The sequence below is a fragment of the Ovis aries genome, chromosome 25, assembly GCF_016772045.2.
Source record: "Ovis aries strain OAR_USU_Benz2616 breed Rambouillet chromosome 25, ARS-UI_Ramb_v3.0, whole genome shotgun sequence".
In the NCBI taxonomy this organism is placed as follows: domain Eukaryota; kingdom Metazoa; phylum Chordata; class Mammalia; order Artiodactyla; family Bovidae; genus Ovis; species Ovis aries.
Genome location: NC_056078.1, coordinates 1,271,198 through 1,298,037, shown reverse-complemented (window position 1 = coordinate 1,298,037; position 26,840 = coordinate 1,271,198).

Genomic DNA, 26,840 nt, shown 5'->3' with positions numbered 1-26,840 from the left:
TGCTCTTCCACATAATAAACACTTTATCTGCTTCACAATCTGGGTCTCTTTGCTGAATTATTTCTTTAAAGAAGACAAGACTGAGATCCTACTTCCAGCTGTCTTGCAGCTAAAATCACTAAAACATGGACATTTGTCTCCAGGGCCTCCTAGACTAGCTCAAGAGACAAAACAAATGGAGATACGATGATGTAAGTACTGAATTGCATGGAAATGGCAGTAAATAGAGTAAAAATTGAAAGCAGATTTTATTTTTAAAAAAAAAATGCTTCATGAAGAGATGTGAAGGAAGCTGTCTGCCCACATCACACCATTTGTGTGTGTGTGTGTGTGTGTGTGTGTGTGTGTGTGTGGCAGAGACACCATTTCAAATCACAGCTCTTTGCAAATGGGAAATTGCAGTTAATATCAGATGAGAAAGACCTCACAGCCTAGATTCAGAGGTAGGTCTTCCAGGTCTAAGATCTTTGTCCTTTCCAGTGTACTAATTTCGATTCCTGGGGTCGCAAAGAGTCGGACACGACTGAGCGACTGAACTGAACTGAACTGAAATTTCATGTGTGTGTGTGTGTGTGTTATTCACTCAGCCATGTCTGACTCTTTGTGACCCCGTGGATTGTAGCCCACCAAACTCCTCTGTCCATGGGATTCTCCAGGCAAGAATACAGGAGTGTGTTGCCATTCCCTTCTCCAGGGGACCTTTCCTACCCAGGGATCGAATCTGGGTCTCCGACATTGTAGGCAGATTCTTTGCCGACTGAGCCACCAGGGAAACCCATCAATTCATAGCTGTTAGAAATTTAGATACTTGCTCTTCATCCTGTTTGTGAGGGGACAGTTTCAGCCTTCTTTGGCAGGATAGTTAGATTTATGGAATCCACATTTATTGGTCAAAGAGTGGGCAAAGCTGTACTTGTCAACTTGTGTGAACCAGTGTCTTTGTCCACTGGGCACACTGCAGCCCCGCTGCTTCATCTTCTTCCACCTTCACCCTCTGGGGATGTCCTGGGGGAACGGCCATTTTGCCACTTTAGACCATCTCTGCAGTTTTCTTCTGCCCAAAGAAAACTCCCTCAGCTGGGTTTCATCATCTGTGTTACACTGTTACACGTAGCCAACCACTGTCCTCCTATTTGCTCCCAGTCCTGACTGCTGCTCTGTCCCCTGGTCTACCCAGGGACATTTAGATGAACCAGGGCAAGGGCCATGCACTCAGCAGTGGGTGGGAACATATGAGGAAGTTGGCTTATCCATCTGGATCTTTCTGGAAATTCTGTGAATCTTTCAGAATTTATGGTTGCAGGTGCCCCATTTTTCCCTAATATTTTTCACCTTGAGATTGTTAAAACCTTTCCTTGCATCCAGGGGTTAAATAGAGGCTCCAATCATAACTGTTCTTGCTATGCAGACTTTCAACTGATTAGCTTTTACAGAAGCTTATATCCAAGGGGAAATTCAAGATGTCATGTTGGCATCAGGTCTGTGCTGGAAGCTGTCTCCTTTTCCCTTATGTGTGCAATAAAAACTTTTATACTATGCATTTAGAAGCAGAAAAAAGTAAGCTACCCATAATAGGAAATTAAGAGGAATTGCCATAGAATTGCCATCAAAAATTAGATAGGCTGTCAGGAAAATATGACAGAATGGGCTGCTATAGAAAGGCTTATTTCTCTGAGCACATTTATTTTTCATGAGTTTTTATTATTCAGTAGCTTTAGACTTAATCAATGTGCTTCCATCTGTATGTGGCCAGGGTCTTTTCCAGAGAAGAAGAGGCGGAGGCTCCCCGTCATGTTCTGCCTGAAATCATGAAGGAATTTGTAGAAGAATGTTTCAAGAAACAAAGAAAGCATTTGCCTCCAAGGAGCTGGTGCATAGGCAGTTGAATGAACTTCTCAATGAGCACAGATGAAATCTGAAAACTTACAGAAATTTGTAAGCTTGTCAATACAAACACTTCTGTCAGACCTTCACCACGAGGTCTTAGAGTGTACTTCTAGATACTTTAGACTTCTAGATTATTCCAGGTACTTTAGATTGTAAAATATCACCAACAAAGTGTTAAACAAGGATCTAAAAAATCCTGTCAAGCCAAATAGTTTGCCCTGAGTGCATCAGGCTCCCCTCAACAAGGGCAACCTTGTGCCTAGAAGCCTGGAGAAGGAGACAGTGGGAGGCAGAGGGAGGTCTTCTCTTGTCAGCCTTGACTGGACTCCTCCTGTTTTCTTGTCCTGTTTGGGAGACATGACCACAGGGACTGGGTATGCTATACTCAAGAAGGTTCTTCACCCCATCTTAAAGAAGATCTATCATTTCTGGGTCAGAAGGACTGAAGGTAGAAGTCTAAAGATGGGGAAATGGGTTATCAGAACATAACTCTTCATTTTTTGATGGAAGTTGTCTGAATTACTGAGCTCATGGGAAGTATTGTTCTCAAGTAATCTAACACCCTGACTTTGAAAGATCTTGAACATTTTTACAGGGCATTATACCTGGTGTTAATTGAGACAAAAACACGATAATGTTACCACTGCCCTTTTTTACAGGGAAGAAGATATTTTAATATTCTCCTTTATTTTCCAGATGTATCAGAGTCACTGTCTTTTTCAATCAATTTTTTATTGAAGTACAGTAGATTTACAATATTGTGTTAATTTCTGCTATAGGGCAAAGTGATTCAGTTATATCAGAAGATATATTTATATACATTCTTTTAAATATTCTTTTCCATCATAGTTTATCATAGGATATTGAATACAATTCCCTGTGTTGTTTATACATCCTATATACAATAGTTTACATATACTAATGCAAACCTCCCCCTCCATCCCTCTTCAAACCCCCTCCCACTTGGCAACCAGAAGTCTGTTTGCCATTGCCTTTAAAGGGCTTTGGTACAGAAGAAAGTTTTAGATAAAACTCCAGGGCTTGATAAAAGGAGGAAATGAGCTCCCCAGACCCCTGTATGTTGTAGTTCTCCCCACCTCATCCTCAGTCTCATTCCTCTCTAACCTATTCCTGGCCTTGAATTTAAGTCTGAGAGAATTATCTGATAACAGTACACAGAGTACAAGAATGAGAAGACAAGCTTATTAAGCAGGAGTTCCAGGGGCTAGTCTCAGCTATACTCATAACAGGCTTCCCAAGTCCTGGCTCAGAGATAGTGCATTTTGCCATTCTGGGATCCATTCTGGGAGTTTGTAATGTTCCATGTATATAACTTTAAAACCTGCACTTGTATTGGGCCCTGTAAACAGACTTAACCATTAATTCATCCACTCAACAAATATTTATTAAGCACCATTATGGGGTTTTTTTAAATCTGGGATTTTTTAAATTATGAAAGTATAATAATGTATTTATAAGAGACTTTACAAATATAGGAAAAAAGATACATATAGTTCTATTGTATATTACCATTATTTAAGTAGATAAATATTTTTAGCTGAAGTTTCAATATCATACTCTCAAAAATTAATAGAATGGGAGGGGCAGTCCTAAGATGGCAGAGGAATAGAAGTGGGAGACCACTTTCTCCCCCATAAATTCATCAAAAGAACATTTAAACGCTGAGTAAATTTCACAAAACAACCTCTGAATGCTGGCAGAGGACATCAGGCACCCAGAAAAGCAGCCCATTGTCTTTGAAAGGAGGTAGGAAAAAATATAAAAGACCAAAAAAAAAAAAAAAGAGAGAGAGAGAGACAAAAGAGGTAGGGATGGAGCTCCCTCCTGGGAAGGGAGTCTTTAAAAGAGAGGTTTCTAAACACCAGGAAACACTCTCACTGCCAAATCTGTGGTGAGCCTTGGAACCACAGAGGGCAACATAACTGGGAGGAAAAATAAATAAATAATTAAACCCCACAGATTACGTGCCCAATGGTAACTCCCCCAGTGAAGAAGCAATGCAGACCCCTACATCTGCCACTAGCAACTGGCGGCTGGGCAGGGAGGCGCAGGCTGCATTGCTTAGAGTAGGGACCAGGCCTGAATGCCCCGAGGGCAATCTGAGGGAACTAACTTGGGCTAGCAAATCAGACTGTGGGATAGCTACTGCGTGAAAAGCCCTAACCTAAGACATCACCAGGCCTGTTCACAGAACAAAGGACTGAACAGAGCTAGCCCACTTGAGACCATCCCCCTCCAGTGACAGGCAGCCAGAGCCGGAAGGGGGAAACTGCAGCCCCAGAAAGACATTATCTACCAAACTGCAAGCAGGCTTCTTTGCTAACTGAGACTTATTGGGGTTCTGGATGGTCAACATCCACCTGAGAAGTTGCGCCGGTAGTACACCCAGAAAACTGAGCGGCAGGGACGGGGAAGGTGATAAGTCGCAGCGACCACACTCACCATCATCTGAGCTGGGAAGGGCACAAAATGCAGGCCCAACTGAGTCTGCGCCTCTGAGGACTACCCAAGTGCCTGAACCTGAGCGGCTTAGACCTGTGAGGTGCATGGAGCCCAGGGCTGGCCTTGGACAGTTCTCGGCAGAGCAAACTAGAGCCTGAGCAGTGTTGGCAGGGAGGGCACATGTGCCGTGAACAGGGGCAGGCCCAGCGTGGCCGAGACACTGTGAGCACACACCAGGGTTATTTGTTTGCAGCGTCCCTCCCTCCCCACAGCGCAACTGAACAAGTAAGCCTTAAAAAAAATGTCCATCACTGCCCCCCTTGTGTCAGGGTGGAAATCAGACCCTGAAGAGACAAGCAAACAGAAGCTAAAACAGAGGGAACTGCCTTGGAAGTGACAGGTGCAATAGATTAAAACCCTGTAGTTAGTAACGACTACAGAGGAAGGGGCCTATAGATCTTAAGAAACATAAGCCAGACCAAGGAACTATCCGAAAGTGAACTGACCCCACACTGCCCACAACAGCACCAGAGAAAATCCTAGATATATTTTTACTATCATTCTTTTTTTTAATTTTTAAAAAAATTTTAAGTCCTCTATTACTCCTTTAATTTTCATTTTTATAACCTACTATTACTTTGCCAAACAAAAGACCCTATTTTTTAAAGCAAACTTCATATATATATATATATATATATATATATATATATATTACAATTTTTGTGACTTTTTTTTCTTTTCTTTAATATTGTATTTTTAAAAATCCAACCTCTACTCCAGATTTTTAATGCTTGCTATTTGGTATTTGTTATCAATTTTGTACCTTTAAGAACCCAATTTTCAGTACCCATTTTTATTTGAGAACAAGAACACTGGCTTGAATGCTCTCACCCCTTTGGACTCTCCTTTTTCTCCACCAGGTGGCCTCTATCTCCGCCCTCCCCCTTCTCTTCTCTACCCAACTCTGTGAATCTCTTTGTGTGTTCCAGATGGTGGAGAACACTTAGAGAACTGATTACTGGCTGGATGTGTCTCTCTCCTTTTGATTCCCCCCTTTATCATCCTGGTCACCTCTGTCTCCTTCCTCCCTCTTTCTTCTCTGTATAACTCCGTGAACATCTCTGAGTGGTCCAGACTGTGGAGTGCACATAGGGAAGTGATTACTGGCTAGCTTGCTCTCTCCCCTTTTGATTCCAACTCATCTCATTCAGGTTACCTCTAACTCCCTACATCCTCTTCTCTTCTCCATGTAACTCTGTGAACCTCTCTGGGTGTCCCTCACTGTGGAAAAACTTTTCATCTTTAAACGTTTTATCAATGGTGCTGTATAGATGGAGAAGTCTTGAGACTACTGTGAAAATGAGACTGAAAACCAGAAGCAGGAGGCTTAAGTCCAAATCCTGAGAACACCAGAGAACTCCTGACTCCAGGGAACATTAATTGACAGGAGCTCATCAAACACCTCCATACCTACACTGAAACCAAGCATGACCCAAGGGCCAACAAGTTCCAGAGCAAGACATACCACGCAAATTCTCCAGCAACACAGGAACATAGCCCTGAACTTCAATATAAAGGCTGCCCAAAGTCACACCAAACCCACTGACATCTCAAAACTCATTACTGGACACTTAAGTGCACTCCAGAGAGAAGAAATCCAGCTCCACCCACCAGAATACCAACACAAGCTTCCCTAACCAGGAAACCTTGACAAGCCATCCGTACAAACCCACCCACAGTGAGGAAATTCCACAATAAAGAGAACTCCACAAACTGCCAGAATACAGAAAGGCCACCCCAAACGCAGCAATATAAACAAAATGAAGGGACAGAGGAATACCCAGCAGGTAAAAGAACAGGATAAATGCCCACCAAACCAAACAAAATAGGAAGAGATAGGGAATCTACCTGATAAAGAATTCTGAATAGTGATAGTGAAAATGATCCAAAATCTTGAAATCAAAATGGAACCACAGAAAAACAGTCTGGAGACAAAGATTGAGAAGATGCAAGAAAGGTTTAACAAGGACCTAAAAGAAATAAAAAAGAATCAATATATAATGAATAATGCAATAAATGAGATGAAAACCACTCTGGAGGCAACAAATAGTAGAATAATGGAGGCAGAAGATAGGATTAGTGAAGTAGAAGAATGGTGGAAATAAATGAATCAGAGAGGGGGGAAAATGAATTAAAAGAAATGAGGACAATCTCAGAGACCTCCAGTTCAGTGTTAAATGCCCCAACATTCGAATCATAGGAGTCTCAGAAGAGGAAGAAAAAAAGAAAGACCATGAGGAAATACTTGAGGAGATAATAGTTGAAAACTTCCCTAAAATGGGGAAGGAAATAATCACCCAAGTCCAAGAAACCAGAGAGTCCCAACAGGATAAACCCAAGCTAAAACACTCCAAGACAAATATTAATCAAATTAATGAAGATCAAACACAAAGAACAAATATTAAAAGCAGCAAGGATAAAACAACAAATAACACACAAGGGGATTCCCATAAGGATAACAGCTGATCTTTCAATAGAAACTCTTTAGGCCAGGAGGGAATGGCAAGACATACTTAAAGTGATGAAAGAAAATAACCTACAGCACAGATTACTGTACCCAGCAAGGATCTCATTCAAATATGAAGGAAAAATCAACAGCTTTACAGACAAGCAAAAGCTGAAAGAATTCAGCACCACCAAACGAGCTTTCCAACAAATGCTAAAGGATATTCTCTAGACAAGAAACACAAAAATGATGTATAAACTCGAACTCAAACAATAAAGTAAATGTCAATGGGATCATACTTATCAATAATTATCTTAAATGTAAATGGGTTGAAAGCCCCAACCAAAAGACAAAGACTGGCTGAATGGATACCAAAACAAGACCCTTATATATGTTGTCTACAAGAGACCTACCTCAAAACAGGGGACACATACAGACTGAAAGTGAAGGGCTGGAAAAAGATATTCCACACATACAGATTTATAGATTTTCCACGCAAATAGAGACCAAAAGAAAGCAGGAGTAGCAATACTCATATCCGATAAAATAGACTTTAAAACAAAGGCTGTAAAAAGAGACAAAGACAGACACTACATAATGATCAAAGTATCAATCCAAGAAGAAGATATAACAATTATAAATATATATGCACCCAACATAGGAGCACTGCAATATGTAAGACAAATGCTAACAAGTATGAAAGGGGAAATCAACAATAATGCAATAATAGTGGGAGACTTTAATACCCCACTCACACCTATGGACAAATCAAGTAAACAGAAAATTAACAAGGAAACACAAACTTTAAAGGATACAATAGACCAGTTAGAACTAATTGATATCTATAGGACATTTCACCCCAAAACAATGAATTTCACCTTTTTCTCAAGCACACACGGACTTTCTCCAAGATAGAACACATCCTGGGCCATAAATATAGCCTTGGTAAGTTCAAAAAAATTGAAATCATTCCAACCATCTTTTCTGACCACAATGCAGTAAGATTAAATCTCAATTACAGGAGAAAAACTATTAAAACTTCCAACATATGGAGGCTGAACAACATGCTGCTGAATAACCAACAAATCACAGAAGAAATCAAAATATGCATAGAAACTAATGAAAATGAAAACACAACAACCCCAAACCTGTGGGACACTGTAAAAGCAGTGCTAAGGGGAAAGCTCATAGCAATATAGGCATACCTCAAGAAACAAGAAAAAAGTCAAATAAATAACCTAACTCTACACCTAAAGCAAATAGAAAAGGAAGAAATGAAGAATCTCAGGGTTAGTAGAAAGAAAGAAATCTTAAAAATTAGGGCAGAAATAAATGCAAAAGAAACAAAAGAGACCATAGCAAAAATCAACAAAGCCAAAAGCTGGTTCTTTGAGAGGATAAAGAAAATTAGCCAGACTCATCAAGAAACAAAGGGAGAAAAATCAAATCAATAAAATTAGAAATGAAAATGGAGAGATCACAATGGACAACACAGAAATACAAAGGATCATAAGAGACTACTATTGGCAATTATATGCCAATAAAATGGGCAACGTGGAAGAAAGGACAAATTCTTAGAAAAGTACAACTTCCCAAAACGGAACCAGGAAGAAATAGAAAATCTTAACAGACCCATCACAAGCACAGAAATTGAAACTGTAATTAGAGATCTTCCAGCAAACAAAAGCCCAGGTCCAGACGGCTTCACAGCTGAATTCTACCAAAAATTTAAAGAGCTAACACCTATCCTACTCAACCTCTTCCAGAAAATTGCAGAGGAAGGTAAACTTCCAAACTCATTCTATGAGGCCACCATCACCCTAATACCAAAACCTGACAAAGATGCCACAAAAAAAGAAAACTACAGGCCAACATCACTGATTAACATAGATGCAAAAATCCTTGACAAAATTCTAGCAATCAGAATCCAACAACACATTAGAAAGATCATACACCATGACCAAGTGGGCTTTATCCCAGGGATGCGAGGATTCTTCAATATCCACAAATCAATCAATATAATTCACCACATTAACAAATTGGAAAACAAAAGCCATATGATTATCTCAATAGATACAGAGAAAGCCTTTGACAAAATTCAACATCCATTTATGATTTAAAAAAAAAACTCTCTAGAAAACAGGAATAGAAGGAACATACCTCAACATAATAAAAACTATATATGACAAACCCACAGCAAACATTATCCTCAATGGTGAAAAACTGAAAGCATTTCCCCTAAAGTCAGGAACAAGACAAGGGTGCCCACTATCACCAGTGCTACTCAACATAGTTTTGCAAGTTTTGGCCACAGCAATCAGAGCAGAAAAAGAAATAAAAGGAATCCAAATTGGAAAAGAAGAAGTAAAACTCTCACTGTTTGCAGATGACATGATCCTCTGCATAGAAAACCCTAAAGACTCCACCAGAAAATTACTAGAGCTAATCAATGAATATAGTAAAGTTGCAGGATATAAAGTCAACACACAGAAATCCCTTGCATTCCTATACACCAATAATGAGAAAATAGAAAGAGAAATAATAATAAAACAATAAAATGTGGACAATTCTGAAAGAGATGGGAATACCAGACCACCTGACCTGCCTCTTGAGAAATCTGTATGCAGGTCAGGAAGCAACAGTTAGAAGTGGACATGGAACAACAGACTGGTTCCAAACAGGAAAAGGAGTACGTCAAGGCTGTATATTGTCACCCTGCTTATTGAACTTCTGTGCAGAGTACATCATGAGAAACGCTGGGTTGGAAGAAACACAAGCTGGAATCAAGATTGCCGGGAGAAATTTCGATAACCTCAGATATGCAGATGACACCACCCTTATGGCAGAAAGCGAAGAGGAACTAAAAGCCTCTTGATGAAAGTGAAAGAGGAGAGTGAAAAGTTAGCTTAAAGCTCAACATTCAGAAAACGAACATCATGGCATCCGGTCCCATCACTTCATGGGAAATAGATAGTGGAAACAGTGTCAGACTTTGTTTTCTGGGGCTCCAAAATCACTGCAGATGGTGACTGCAGCCATGAAATTAAAAGACACTTACTCCTTGGAAGGAAAGTTATGACCAACCTAGATAGCATATTGAAAAGCAGAGATATTACTTTGCCGACTAAGGTCCATCTAGTCAAGGCTATGGTTTTCCAGTAGTCATGTATGGATGTGAGAGTTGGACTGTGAAGAAGGCTGAGCGCCGAAGAATTGATGCTGTTGAACTGTGGTGTTGGAGAAGACTCTTGAGAGTCCCTTGGACTGCAAGGAGATCCAACCAGTCCATTCCGAAGATCAGCCCTGGGATTTCTTTGGAAGGAATGATGCTAAAGCTGAAACTCCAGTACTTTGGCCACCTCATGTGAAGAGCTGACTCATTGGAAAAGACTCTGATGCTGGGAGGGATTTGGGGCAGGAGGAGAAGGGGATGACCGAGGATGAGATGGCTGGATGGCATCACTGACTCGATGGACGTGAATCTGAGTGAACTTCGGGAGTTGGTGATGAACAGGGAGGCCTGGCGTGCTGCGATTCATGGGATCGCAAAGAGTCAGACACGACTGAGCAACTGAACTGAACTGAACTGAACTTTCAATTTTCAGTGGTTTTGCTTTTAAAAATTTATTTAGCTTTGTTTTAAAATTCTCCATATATTTATATGATTCTGAGATTAAATATACAAAAGGATGTATATTTAGGTAAGTCTAATTTCTATCTACACTCCCTCTACCTTACTGCCTCCCTCTCCTATTGATGTTGTTCAGCTGCTAAGTCACGTTCAACTATTTGTAACCCCATGGACTGCAGAATGCCAGGCTTCCCTGTCCTTTATCCTCTCCCAGAAGTTGCTCAAACTCATGTCCCTCGAGTCAATGATACCATCGCACCATCTCATCCTCTGTCATCTCCATCTTCTGCCTTCAATCTTTTCCAGCATCAGGGTCTTTTCCAGTGATTCTGCTCTTCACATCAGGTGGCCAAAGTACTGGAGCTTCAGCTTCAGCCTCTGTCCTTCCAGTGAATGTTCAGGGTTGATTTTCTTCACGATTGACTGGTTTGATCTCCCTGTGGTCCAAGGGATGCTCAAGAGTCTTCTCCAGCACTACAGTTCTAAAGCATCAATTCGGTAAATCGGTATTCAGCCTCCTTTATGGTTCAACTCTCACATCTGTACATGACTACTGGAAAAACTATGTTTTGACTATATGGACCTTTGTCAGCAAAGTAATGTCTCTGCTTTTTAATATGCTGTCTAGGTTTGTCATAGCTTTTCTTCAAAGGAGCAAGCATCTTAATTTCATGGCTGCAGTCACCGTCCACAGTAATTTTGGAGCCCAAGAAATAAAGTCTGTCACTGTTTCCATTTTTCCTCCATCTATTTACCATGAAGCGATGAGACTGGATGCCATGGTCTTAGTTTTTTTTCATGTTGAGTTTTAAGCCAGCTTTTTCACTCTCCTCTTTCACCCTCATCAAGAGGCTCTTTAGTTCCTCTTCACTTTCTACCATTATGATGGTATCATCTGCATATCTGCAGTTGTTGATATTTCTCCTGGCAATCTTGATTCTAGCTTGTGATTCATCCAGTCTGGCATTTCACATGATGTACACTATGCATAGAAGTTAAATAAGCAGGGTGACAATATACAGCCTTGATGTACTCCTTTCCCACTTTTGAACTGGTCCATTGTTCCATGTCCAGTTCTGTTGCTTCTTGATCTGCATGCCATTTTTAATTCTTTATCTTTCCATTTAAAATATATATATATATATATATATATATATATAAGCAAACTTGTATATATTTTTTATTTCTCCTTTTTTTTATTGAATAGCCTTCTGTACATTCCACAAGAATGTTATAGTAGGCAGTGTTTTCCCAAAATTTGACCATGAAACTCTTTTTCTATGAAGCACCCCAATAGGTGAATATTGGGCAAAACACATTCGTAAAATGCAGCTATAATTCATAGAAGAAAAATAATCTGTGGACTCTTAATTAGTATACACTAGCTGAAACAGTTTTTTCTCCACAAAATGAAGAGGTCTTTCTGTTCTTTATTTAATCAAGCCTCTTTCTAAATTTGTCAGTCCTTTCCTAGAATAAGATTTCTGTGACTATTCTTCTGAGAATACCCACTATGGAACTGTGATTGGTAGTTTGCAACTGTGGTTGCAAAGTCCTACAACATTGTAGTCTCTTGACTCCTCACACAACAGGTTAATGCCAGTCCCCTGTGGACAGGATCACTTTCTGGCCTTATTAGCTGTCTACAACCACCAAAGATTGTAAAGTAAATCACAAAGACATTTTCCTGATGTTTTACCTCCACTCTCACCTTCCTGGTGTCATTAACTTGAAAGTCCAAAGCCCTCCCCTTGCTCACAGGTTCAAGTGCACATCCTGCTCTGAAGAAGCTATATAGTGGGCCTATTTGTCAGAATATGCATTGTTTGTCCCTGAAGACTCATTTTGTGTGTTTCCTTTACCTGTAGTTGAAAGACTTCTCTTTTTGCTCCAAGCACCAGTGGTGGTTAGTGGATTTTGATGGAAGATAGGACGACTTGACTCCTCAATAGAAAGTTAATAAAGGATTCGGAGCAACACTCAGTGTACCTGAATTTTTAAACTCCTACTGAGACAGGTCTTTTAGGAACTTTGATGATGAGATCAACCCCACTTCCTCTATTTGTACTCAGCTCTCCGATAAATCACTAAGGCAATTTGACCTGTATAACAACCTAGCATGAATCGCTACAAAGCTAAAATCGTGTCCCTAGAGAGCTCCTGGAAATGGAGAGGAGCATCTCATGAAATAGGCCACACTACTGCAGAGGCAAAAGTTCATCTAATCAGTGTTTGCAGTTTCCAGCAAAGCAAGGTTTTCTAGCTGCTTTGACTTTAGCTGTCTTCCTTCTGGGCTGCTCTTGTGTTTGACCTTCCTGTGTGGAATAGCTTCAGCCCCTTTATCCTGACGGGCACCTTCCATACACAGTCTAGGCAGCCTGTGGAGGGAAAGCAGTTACGGATTCGAATGCCTTCTCACTCCCTGCTCACACTCTCCTATCTCTTGACCTTCTATTTGGTTGAGAAGGCTAGCTCTTTCTTATTGGCCCTTTGTTACCCTATTCTTGCTCCCCTGCTAGTCTTTTACCCAAGTAGAGGCCCCACTCATGTGTATGAGATTGAATTCTATAGTAACACCAAGATACTTCCATCAGTTCAGTTCAGTTCAGTCGCTCAGTCGCGTCCGACTCGTTGCGACCCCATGAATCGCAGCACGCCAGGCCTCCCTGTCCATCACCAACTCCCGGAGATCACTCAGACTCACGTCCATTGAGTCAGTGATGCCACCCAGCCATCTCATCCTCTGTCGTCCCCTTCTCCTCCTGCCACCAATCCCTCCCAGCATCAGAGTCTTTCCCAATGAGTCAACTCTTCACATGAGGTGGCCAAAGTACTGGAGTTTCAGCTTTAGCATCATTCCTTCCAAAGAAATCCCAGGACTGATCTCCTTCAGAATGGACTGGTTGGATCTCCTTGCAGTCCAAGGGACTCTCAAGAGTCTTCTCCAACACCATGGTTCAAAAGCATTAATTCTTCGGCGCTCAGCCTTCTTCACAGTCCAACTCTCACATCCATACATGACTACTGGAAAAACCATATCCTTGACTAGACGGACCTTAGTCGGCAAAGTAATATCTCTGCTTTTTAATATACTGTCTAGGTTGGTCATAACTTTCCTTCCAAGGAGTAAGCATCTTTTGATTTCATGGCTGCAGTCACCATCTGCAGTGATTTTGGAGCCCCAGAAAATAAAGTCTGACACTGTTTCCACTGTTTCCCCATCTATTTCCCATGAAGTGACAGGACTGGATGCCATGATGTTCGTTTTCTGAATGTTAAGATTTAAGCCAACTTTTTCACTCTCCTCTTTCACTTTCATCAAGAGGCTTTTAGTTCCTCTTCACTTTCTGCCATAAGGGTGGTGTCATCTGCATATCTGAGGTTATCGAAATTTCTCCCGGCAATCTTGATTCCAGCTTGTGTTTCTTCCAACCCAGCGTTTCTCATGATGTACTCTGCATAGAAGTTTAATAAGCAGGGTGACAATATACAGCCTTGCTGTACTCCTTTTCCTATTTGGAACCAGTCTGTTGTTCCATGTCCACTTCTAACTGTTGCTTCCTGACCTGCATACAGATTTTTCAAGAGGCAGGTTAGGTGGTCTGGTATTCCCTTCTCTTGAAGAATTTTCCACAGTTTATTGTGATCCACAGAGTCAAAGGCTTTGGCATAGTCAATAAAGCAGAAATAGATATTTTTCTGGAACTCTCTTGCTTTTCCCATGATCCAGCGGATATTGGCAATTTGATCTCTGGTTCCTCTGCCGTTTCAGAAACCAGCTTGAACATCAGGAAGTTCACAGCTCACATATTGCTGAAGCCTGGCTTGGAGAATTTTGAGCATTACTTTACTAGCATGTGAGATGACTGCAATTGTGCGGTAGTTTGAGCATTCTTTAGCATTGCCTTTCTTTGGGATTGGAATGAAAACTGACCTTTTCCAGTCTTGTAACCACTGCTGAGTTTTCCAAATTTGCTGGGATCCTTAGCTGAGGTTTTTCTAACAAATGTCCACAGACCACCTGCATCAGAATCATCTTAGAGTGCCTGTTAAAAACAGAAAGTATGGGGTCCCACCCTAGACCTTCTGAACAGGATCTTTTTATTTATTTATTTATTTATTTTTAGTTTACAATGTTGTATTGGTTTTGCCATACATCAACATGAATCTGCCATGGGTGTACACGTGTTCCCAATCCTGAACCCCCCTCCCACCTCCCTCCCCATACCATCCCTCTGGGTCATCCCAGTGCACCAGCCCCAGGCATCCTGTATCCTGCATCAAATCTAGACTGATGATTCATTTCTTATATGATATTATACATGTTTCAATGCCATTCTCTCAAATCATCCCACCCTCTCCCTCTCCCACAGAGTCCAAAAGACTGATCGATACATCTGTGTTTCTTTTGCTGCCTCGCATACAGGGTTATCGTTACCATCTTTCTAAATTCCATATATATGCGTTAGTATATCGTATTGGTGTTTTTCTTTCTGGGTTACTTCACTCTGTATAATAGGCTCCAGTTTCATCCACCTCATTAGAACTGATTCAAATGTATTCTTTTTAATGGCTGAGTAATACTCCATTGTGTATATGTACCACAGCTTTCTTATCCATTCATCTGCTGATGGACATCTAGGTTGCTTCCATGTCCTGGCTTTTATAATCAGTGCTGCAATGAACATTGGGGTACACGTGTCTCTTTCAATTCTGGTTTCCTCAGGGTGTATGAATAGGATCTTTTGTAGGAAACCCAGAATCTGCCCTTTTAACACCCAAATGCTTCTCTTTGTATTAGTTCAAAAACCACTGGCCCAGACCTTGTAGATCTGGCTCTTTCTTTAGAAAAACTTTTATCTGTTTGCAGAGAAGACCCACCTGCCTCACATCCATAGGCTTATAGTGCTAAACACATTGTTTTCATTTCATTTTACACCTTACTGTAAAAGTCCCATGAACTTAGCGCCTTGTATGTCTATGGTCTTTTTTAGTTCTAGTCAAAAGAAAGAGGCAAAAGAATGAGAGAGTCTAAAATTACCTTCTGAGACACAAAAGGGTCAGGGCACAACCTTTAAAAGAATGGCATAGCCCAATGACACAGCATAAACTGAGGAGGTCCAAGATGGCGGACTAGTCAACTTCTACTCAACCTTGAGCTTCAGTGTATGCCCATTGCAACACATCAGCACACTAAATGCTATATTCCAGGTGCCATGTTGGTTCCAAGGATGACCACAAGAGGTCAAAAGTGGGGTGGGGGGTGGGGGGTGGGGGTGGTCCAATTTCTGGAAATCCGCAGTGAAAAGTGAAAGTGAAAGTCTCTCAGTCATGTCCAACCCTTTATAACCCCATGGACTATACAGTCTATGGAGTTCTCTAGGCCAGAATATTGAAGTGGATAGCCTTTCCCTTCTCCAGGGAATCTTCCCAACGCAGGGACTGAACCCAGGTCTCCCACATTGCAGGCAAATTCTTTACCAGCTGAGCCACAAGGGAAGCCCAAGAATACTGGAGTGGGTAGCCTATCCCTTCTCCAGTGGATCTTCCTGACCCAGGAATCAAACCAGGGTCTCCTGTATTGCAGGCAGATTCTTTATCAACCGAGCTATGAAGGAAGCCTGGAAATCCCCACCTCTCCCCCCAAATAACTGGAATACTCATTCCACTCATTCCCACTCATTAGCCTATGAAATTACTCATCCCTTACAAAAACTGACAACCTCATATCCTGGTTCCACTCTTGCCTCTCTGGCCTTCTGAGATGGCCCATACTCTGTCTAGAGAGTGTTTTTGCTCCCTGAATAGACCTTCTTTCACTTTACTATGGCTCACTCTTGAATTCTTTCCTGCATGAAGCCAATATCCCACATTTGGAGGCCATCCCAGGGACTCAAATGTGACTTGCAATGTGACCATCTTCTCTTGCTTCAGTCTCTTTTCTGCATCACTTCTACCATTACAAAAAAGCTGAAAACAGAATAAACTGCTTTCAGACAATGGACAGCAGGCAGTACAGGGCTGTGATCACTGAGAAAAAGGGACAAGTGAGTGAGTTATGTAGTCCTCTGGTCCACCTGCCTGGAGGCAATTTCTGAACTGCTATTCAGGCTGAGAGAGAACTCAGATCCCAGCAGTCTGATCAGATTTAGACTACAGAGATCAAAGTTCAGAGAAGCCAAGGCAGCTAGAATTTAAGGGAGAGTACAGATAGGAGGAGATACACAGAGAAAGAGCTCCAGAAATCTGAATGATGTCCCTTTCAGTCTCTGACTGAAAAAGCCATCTGTACATGCTCAGGAATAAGCTCCGCAAGGAGGGAAAGAGAACTTTCAAGAAAAGAGCATTACAAGGTGTTTCAAGCTAAATAATTCCCAGAGCTCACACACAGCTTGAAATCATATGAGCATCCACCTGCCAGAGTGGAGGGAACATCACTGAATACATTTAGCATAAACTCCAAAGAGTCACATCTTAGAAATAGAACTAAACTACCCTTAAAGTAAAGGCTACTCTAGGCCTAGTTTATATGAGCTTTAAAAACAAGTTTTGAAAGAGTCAAACTAATCCACAAGTAATTTAATTGCCTGTCAAACTCAAACACACCATAAAGGAATAAGACAATATCTAGCACTCAACAATGAAAAAAATGCAATGTCTTATATCTAAAAAATTAGTAGACTTCCAAGAAGCAGAAAAAGTGTGTCACATAACTAGTAGAAAAATCAGTTGATTAAAAAGGACCCAGAAAAATGTAAATCAGTGCGGTCACTATGGAGAACAGTTTTTTCAAAAATCTAAAAAATGAGTTACCATATGACCCAGCAATCCCGTTCCTGGGCATATACCCAGAGAAAACTATAATTTGAAAAGATACATATACCTCAATGTTCACTGCAGCACTATTTACAATAGCCAAGCAACCTAAATGTCCATTGACAGATGAATAGATGAATAAGATGTGGTATATATACAATGGAACATTACTGAGCCATAGAAAAGAATGAAATAATGCCATTTGCAGCAACATGGATGGACCTAGAAATTATCATACTAAGTGAACTTGGTCAGACAAAGACAAATATCATATGGTATCAATTATATGTGGAATCTAAAAAAATGATGCAAATAAAGCTCCCAGACAGAAAGAGACTCACAGATATACAAAACAAACTCATGGTTACCAAAGGGGAAAGAGTTGGGGAATGGAACAAATTAGGAGTATGGGACTAACAGATTCATACCACTTTATATAAGCTACATAAACAACAAGAGCCTACTGTACAGCAAGGGAATTATATTCAATATCTTGTAAAAATCTACAAAGAAAAGTTATCTGAAAAGGGATAGATATATAAACATACATGTAGGTATTACAACTGAGTCACTTGGCTGCACATCTGAAACTAGTATAACATTGTAAAGCAACTACACTTTAATAAAAAATTTTAAAATAATGTAAATAAAGTGAAAATGTCAGAATAAAATCTAGTTTATTGATTATGTGCAATAAAAATAGACATAAATATTCCTCAGAAATTACAAGGACCCAGAAATAATAAAGAAACTGAATTATCAGAAAAACACTAAAATAAATGTGATATGCTCAAAAATAAATGTGTGATATACTCAAAGATTCAAAGAAAAATACAAGTATAATGGGAGAAAAGGGAACAGTGTAAAAGAGAAGCAAATGAGAAATACAACATGAAAATTGTATTTTTCCAATTTTTACAGAGTAGAATTTACAGACTAGATACCCCAGAATAAAAGAACAATGAATTTGAATTCAAAAAGAAACACAAAAAGAAAAAATTATAGGAAAAAATTAAAAAAGGAACCTCAATGGTCTTTTGGACATTATCAAATAGTCTAGCATAAATACAATTAGAAAGAGAAGGAAAATAGAAAAAATACTTGAATAAATGATGCCTGAAAATTTTCCAAAATTGATGAAAACTCTAAACCCAAAGATCCAGAAATTCTCTGGATGGGTTGCCTAGTGGTTTAGACTCTGTGGGTTCAATTACTGGTCAAGGACCCAAGATCCTGTAAGCCACACAGTGCAGCCAAAAATTATTTTTAATTAAAATTTTTAAAAAAAATCCAAGAAACTTAACAAATCCCAACTAGCACAATAATCAACAAGGAAAACTATACAAAGGAACACTATAATGAAACTGAGGAAAATTTGTAATAAAGAGAAAAACCTTAAAAGTAGCCAGAGAAAAAAGCATGTTATTGACAAAGGAAGAAAGATATGAATTACTATGAACTTGTTTGAGCTTACAGAAGCCTGAAGACAATGGAGTTCTGAGAAGGGGAAAAATCACTAGAATTTTACACCCAATGTAAAACTAAAAGCAAAGTAAAAACTTTCAGATGAGGAAAAACTGAAATATTTTCCCACCAGCAGACATATCCCATAAGAAATATAATTTTGACAGGTAGCCAGATGGCAGAATAGGAAGATCCTGGCTCACCTCCTGCCACCGAAACCAGAACTACAACTATTCATAGAGCCACCATCAAGGAGAATCCACAGCTGAAGGAATAAAGAAAGATCCACAACAAGAAGGGTAAGAGGGCATGATGAGATCAAGAACCACCAGAGATCAAGAACCAGACGGGCAACCCACAGGCAGGAGTATAGTCAATAGTAGACATCTCGCCAAGAAGTAAGGGGTCCAAGCCCCAGCTTGGGTACCCCAGCACAAGGAAGATGAGCCTCTAGAACATGTAGCTTTAAGGCCAGTGGGGCTTGTACACAGGAGAGCCAAGGGCTGTAGGAAACAAAGACTCTGCTCCTAAAGGGTACATATAAAACTGCACATGATCCAAGACCCAGAGCAGAGGCAGTTACCTTTAAGCAGCCTGGATAACACACACTTACTGAACTTAAAGAGCTGCATAGAGAGGCAGGAGGCAGTTGGGGCTTCCCCTTAGGGATAGAGACACTGGCAGCAGCCATCACCCAAAGCTCATGAAACAGTGATGACTCTGGTGCTGATGAGGGCGACTTGGAGCCCTCCCTCTCGCCTACTAGCACGTGGGGCTTAACTGCTTATCAGCTGATCAGCACTGGCCATAGACCACTCCCCTAACTCCCCCAGCCAGCAGCCCCAGGACCCAGTCCCAACCACAAGCAGGCCCAGGACCTGAACTTACCCATGAGCAGGCTGGAGCCAGTTCTAGGAAAACCAAAGTCCCAGTCCTGCCCACTAGTGAGCTGGCACCAGCCCTAAGGCTCCAGGCAACAGTGTTAGCCATACCAGTACACTGCCCTATCCACCAGTAGCCAGAAACCTCCATACCAGGAAATCCTGGCAGCCAATGAGTGGGGACCCTGCCTTGCCAACCAGCATGCCCACAGTGGCTGGCTCAGCCACAACAGAAGGACACAGACAGCCCACATGGGGGTGGGGGGTCCCCCTAGAGCATGCAGTTCTGGTGACCACGGCAAATGTGCTGCTGGGCCTCCCACATCTCCTACATATGGCAGTTTTTCAAGACTGGGAAAGTAACTGACCTATCAAATACATAGAAACAAAACAGACGATTAGGTAACATGAGGCAACAGAGGAATGTACCCCAAATGAAGGAACAAGATAAACTCCAAAAGAACTAAGTGAAGTTGAGTTAAATAACCTACCTGATGAAGAGTTCAAGGTAATAATCATAAAGATGCTCAATGTACTCAAAAGAATGGGTGATCACAGTGAGAACTCACACTTATACGGTCAATTCTTACCTCCATGACAAAGGAGGTAGGAATGCATAAGAAGGAAAAGACCATCTCTTCAATAAAGGGTGTTGGGGAAACTAGAGCTGCTGCTGCTGCTGCTAAGTCGCTTCAGTCGTGTCTGACTCTGTGCGACCCCATAGACAGCAGCCCACCAGGCTCTGCCGTCCCTGGGATTCTCCAGGCAAGAACACTGGAGTGGGCTGCCATTTCTCCAATGCATGAAAGTGAAAAGTGAAAGTGAAGTCGCTCAGTCGTGTCCAACTCTTCACGACCCCATGGACTGCAGCCTACCAGGCTCCTTCGTCCATGGGATTTTCCAGGCAAGAGTACTGGAGTGGGTTGCCATTGCCTTCTCCGGGGAAAACTAGAGAGCTACAATCAAAAAAAATCAAACTGGAGACGGGAGTTAGAAGACAACAAAGTAGAAGGATGTGAGCTCACCTCTTCTTACAAAAACGCCAAAATCACAACTAACTGCTTAGCACCCATCAGTAACAACAACAAAAACAACAAACCTACCCCAAAGGAACCTACACCCAAAAAAGTTTTCCACAGTTTGTTGTAATCCACACAGTCAAAGCCTTTTGTGTATTCAATGAAGCAGAAGTAGATGTTCTTCTGGAATTGTCTTGCTTTTTCTATGATCCAACAAAGGTTGACAATTTGATCTATACTTCCTCTGCCTTTTCTAATCCAGCTTAAACATCTGTAAGTTCTTGATTTACATACTGTTGAAGCCTAGCTTAGAGAATTTTGAGCATTTCTTCGCTAGCACATGAGATGAGTGCAACTGTGCAGTACTTTGAACATTCTTTGGCATCACCTTTCTTTGGGATTGGAATGAACATTGACCTTTTCCAGTCCTCTGGCCACTGCTGAGTTTTCCAAATTTGCTGGCATACAGCATCATCTTTTCGGATTTGAAATAGCTCAGCTGGAATTCCATCACCTCCACTAGCTTTGTTTGCAGTGATGCTTCCTAAGGTCCACTTGACTTCCACTCCAGGATGTCTGGCTCTAGGTGAGTTATAACACCATCATGGTTATCTGGGTCATGAAGATCTTTTTTGTATAGTTCTTCTGTGTATTCTTGCAACCTTTTCTTAATATCTCCTGCTTTTGTTAGGTCCATACCACTTCTGTCCTTTATTGTGCCCATCTTTCCATGAAATGTTCCCTTGGTATCTTTAATTTTCTTAAAGAGATCTCTAGCCTTTCCAATTTTATTATTTTCCTTTATCTCTTTGCATTGATCATTTAGGAAGGTTTTCTTATCACTCCTTGCTAGTCCTTGGAACTATGTATTCAGATGGATATATCTTTCCTTTTCTCCTTTGCCTTTCACTTCTCTTCTTTTCTCAGCTATTTGTAAGGCCTCCTCAAAAAACACTTTGCCTTTTTGCATTTCTTCTTCTTGGGGATGATTTTGATCACTGCTTCCTGTACAATGTTATGAACCTCTGTCCATAGCTCTTCAGACACTCTATGCCAGAAAGTGAAGAGGAACTAAAGAGCCTCTTGATGAAGGTGAAAGAGGAGAGTGAAAAAGTTGGCTTAAAACTCAACATTCAAAAAACTAAGATCATGGCATCCGGTCTCATCACTTCATGGTAACTGGATGGGGAAACATTGGAAACAATGACAGATTTTTATTTTATTGGGCTCAAAAATCACTGCAGATGGTGTCTGCAGCCATGAAATTAAAAGATGTTTTCTCCTTGGAAGATAAGCTATGACAATCCTAGACAGCATATATATATATATTTTAATTTTTTATTTTTACTTTATTTTACTTTTACAATACTGTATTGGTTTTGCCATACATTGACATGAATCCACCACGGGTGTACATGCGATCCCAAATATGAACCCCCCTCCCATCTCCCTCCCCACAACATCCCTCTGGGTCATCCCCGTGCACCAGCCCCAAGCATGCTGTATCCTGCATCGGACATAGACTGGCGATTCAATTCTTACATGACAGTATACATGTTTCAATGCCATTCTCCCAAATCATCCCACCCTCTCCCTCTCCCTCTGAGTCCAAAAGTCCGCTATACACATCTGTGTCTTTTTTGCTGTCTTGCATACAGGGTCATCATTGCCATCTTTCTAAATTCCATATATATGTGTTAGTATACTGTATTGGTGTTTTTCTATCTGGCTTACTTCACTCTGTATAATCAGCTCCAGTTTCATCCATCTCATTAGAACTGATTCAAAGGTATTCTTTTTAATGGCTGAGTAATACTCCATTGTGTATATGTACCACAGCTTTCTTATCCATTCATCTGCTGATGGACATCTAGGTTGTTTCCATGTCCTGGCTATTATAAACAGTGCTGCGATGAACATTGGGGTACATGTGTCTCTTTCAATTCTGGTTTCCTGGGTGTGTATGCCTAGCAGTGGGATTGCTGGGTCATATGGCGGTTCTATTTGCAATTTTTAAGGAATCTCCACACTGTTTTCCATAGTGGTTGTACTAGTTTGCATTCCCACCAACAGTGTAGGAGGGTTCCCTTTCTCCACACCCTCTCTAGCATTTATTGCTTGCAGATTTTTGGATCACAGACATTCTGACTGGTGTGAAGTGGTACCTCATGTGGTTTTGATTTGCATTTCTCTAATAATGAGTGATGTTGAGCATCTTTTCATGTGTTTGTTAGCCATCCATATGTCTTCTTTGGAGAAATGTCTATTTAGTTCTTTGGCCCATTTTTTGATTGGGTCATTTATTTTTCTGGAATTGAGTTGCATAAGTTTAAAAGCAGAGACATTAATTTACCAAAACATGTCTGTCTAGTCAAAGCTATGATTTTTCTAGTAGTCATGTATGGATGTGAGACTTGGACCATAAAAAAGGCTGAGCACTGAAGAATTAATGCTTTTGAACTGTAGTACTGGAGAAGACTCTTGAGAGTCCCTTGGACTTCAAGAAGCTCAAACCCCTCAATCCTAAAGGAAGTCGGTCCTGAATATTCATTGGAAGAACTGATGCTGAAGCTGAAACTCCAATACTTTGGCCACCTGATGCGAAGAGCTGACTCACTGGAAAAGATCCTGATGCTGGGAAAAATTGAAGGCAGGAGGAGAAGGGGATGACAGAGGATGAGTTGGTTGGATGGCATCATCGACTCAATGGACATGTGTTTGAGCAAGCTCCAGGAGTTGGTGATGGACATGGAAGCCTGGCATGTTGTAGTCCATGGGTTTGCAAAGGGTTGGACATGACTGACCCGCTGAACTGACTGACCCAAAATGATATCCTGACAAAGGAGAAGCCACAATAAGACAGTAGGAGGACAGCAATAAACTCAAGTCCCATACCCACCAGGTGGGTGACCCATGAACTGGAGTAGAATCATAACACAGAAGTTCTCCCACAGGAGTGAAAGTCCTGACCCCATGGGAGGCCTCCCAGCTTAGGAGCCTGGAAATAGGAGGAGGAGCCCCAGAGAATCTGGCTTTGAAGACAAATGGGGTTTGACTGCAGGAACTTCACAAAATTGAGAAAAACAGAAACTCTACTCTTGGAGGGCACAAAGAGAATCTCATGCACACCAGAACACAATGAAAAAAGCAGTTACCTCACAAGAGACTGGGCTAGACTTACCTGTTAGTATTGGAGAGTCTCCTGTTGTGGTGGAGGGTAGCTGTGGCTCACTGCAGGTACAAAGACACTGGCAGAGGCAATTCTAGCAAACTGCTAGGAACAAGAAAATTATGAATGGAAAAGCTCACTGGTAAGGGCAAACATACAGCAAATATAGGACATCATTCAGAGATAAATGTGATATCAAAACGAGCAATTTTGAGGAAAGTACAAATGCAGGATATTGGAAGTGCATTTGAAATTAAAAGACCAGCAACTTAAAATAGTATTGTTAATATAGAGACTGCTATATCAAAACCTCATGATAACTGCAAACCAAAAGTTTGTAATAGATACACACACACAAAAGAAAAAGGAATCCAAACACAACACTAAAGTCAGTCATCAAATCAAAAGAGAAGAATACAAAACAGGAAGGGAAGGAAAAAGACCTGCAGAAACAAAGCCAAAACAATTCAGAAAATAGCAATTGGAACATGTATATAGAAAATTTCCTTAAATGTAAATGGATTAAGTGCTTCAAGCAAAGAATATAGACTGGCTAAATGGATTCAAAAGCAAGACCCATATATATGCCATCTATAAGAGACCCACTTCAGGTCTAGAGACACATGCAAACTGAAAGTGAGTGGATGGAAAAAGGCAGACCATGCAAATGGAAATCAAAAGAAAGCTGGAGCAATACTAATCAGACAACATAGACTTTAAAATAAAGACTGATAACAAGAAAAAGAAGGACACTATATAATGATCAAGGGACCAGTCAAGGAGAAAATATAATAATTGTGATTACATATGCATACATATATATAATAGCACCCCAGTATATATGGAAAATACTAACAGTTCAAAATCACTGCAGATGGTGATTGCAGCCATGAAATTAAAAGATGCTTACTATTGGAGGGAAAGTTATGATCAAACTAGATAGCATATTGAAAAGCAGAGACATTACTTTGCCAACAAAGGTCCGTCTAGTCAAGGCTATTGTTTTCCAGTAGTCATGTATGGATGTGAGAGTTGGACTGTGAAAAAAGCTGAGCGCTGAAGAATTGATGCTTTTGAACTGTGGTATTAGAGAAGACTCTTGAGAGTCCCTTGGACTGCAAGGAGATCCAACCAGTCCATTCTAACGGAGATAGTCCTGGGTGTTCTTTGAAAGGAATGATGCTAAAGCTGAAAGTCCAATACTTTGGCCACCTCATGCAAAGAGTTGACTCATTGGAAAAGACTCTGATGCTGGGAGGGATTGGGGGCAGGAGGAGAAGGGGACGAAAGAGGATGAAATGGCTGGATGGCATCACTGACTCGATGGACGTGAGTTTGAGTGAACTGAGGGAGTTGGTGATGGACAGGAAGGCCTGGCGTGCTGCAGTTCATGGGGTTGCAAAGAGTCGGACATGACTGAGCGACTGAACTGAACTGAACAGTCATAAAAAGAGATATCAAGAGTAACACAATAATAGTGGGGGAATTTAACACCCCACTCTCATCATTGAACAGATCATAAAGACAGAAGATTAATAAAGAAACACAGGCCTTAAAAGTCACATCAGATTAGGTGAACTTAATTGATAGTGATAGAGCATTCTATACAAAGGCAGCAGAATACACATTCTTCTCAAGGGCATGGTGAAACATTCTCCAGGTAGTTACAAGTTGGGCCACAAGGCAAGCCTCTGTAAATTTAGGAAAATTGAAATCATATCAACAGTTTGAGATCAGAAATCAACTATGAAGAAAAAAATATGTGAAAACAAAAACATGTTGATACTAAGCAACATGCTACTAAACAACCAATAGCTCACTGAAGAAATCAAAGAGGAAATTAAAAAACACCTAGGGACAAACGAAAATGAAAGCACAACAATCCAAAATGCAAAAGTATTTCTAATATGGAAGTTTTTAGGGATACAATCTTACCTCAGGAAACAAGAAAAATCACAAATAAACAGCCTAATCTTATACCTAAAGCACCCAAAGAAAGAAGAAGAAATAAAACCCAAAGTTGGTTCAGTTCAGTTCAGTCACTCAGTCATGTCCAGCTTTTTGCAAACCCATGGATTGCAGCATGCCAGGCCTCCCTGTCCATCACAAACTCCCAGAGTTACTCAAATTCATGTCCATTGAGTCAGTGATGCCATCCAACCATCTCATCCTCTGTCGTCCCCTTCTCCTCCCGCCTTCAATCTTTCCCAATAACAGGGTCTTTTCAAATGAGTCAGTTCTTCGCATCAGGTGACAAAAGTATTGTGGTTTAAGCTTCAGTATCAATCCTTTCAATGAATATTCAGAACCGATTTCCTTTAGGAAGGACTGGTTAGATCTCCTTGCAGGCCAAGGGACTCTCAAGAGTCTTCTCCAACAGCACAGTTCAAAAACATCAATTCTTCAACACTCAACTTTCTTAATGGACCAAATCTCACATCTGTACATAACTACTGGTAAAACCATAGGTTTGGCTAGACACACCTCTGTTGGCAAAGTAATGTCTCTGCTTTTTAATGTGCTGTCTAGGTTGGTCATAATTTTCTTCCAAGGTGTAAGTATCTTTTAATTTCATGGTGCAGTCATCATCTGCAGTGATTTTGGAGCCCAAGAAAATAAAGTCTGTCACTATTTCAATTGGTTCTCAAAGAACCAGCTTATAGTTTCATTGATCTTTTCTATTATTTTCTTCATTTCTATTTCATTTATTTCTGCTTGATCCTTATGATTTCTTTCCTTTTTGGAAAACTCAGCAGTGGCCACAGGACTGGAAAAGGTCAGTTTTCATTAAACCCCAAAGAAAGGCAATGCCAAAGAATACTCAAACTACCACAAAATTGCACTCATCTCACATGCTAGCAACAGAGAAGGCAATGGCACCCCATCCAGTACTCTTGCCTGGAAAATCCCATGGATGGAGGAGCCTGGTGGGCTGCAGTCCATGTGGTCGCCAAGAGTCAGACACAACTGAGCAACTTCACTTTCACTTTTCACTTGCATGCAT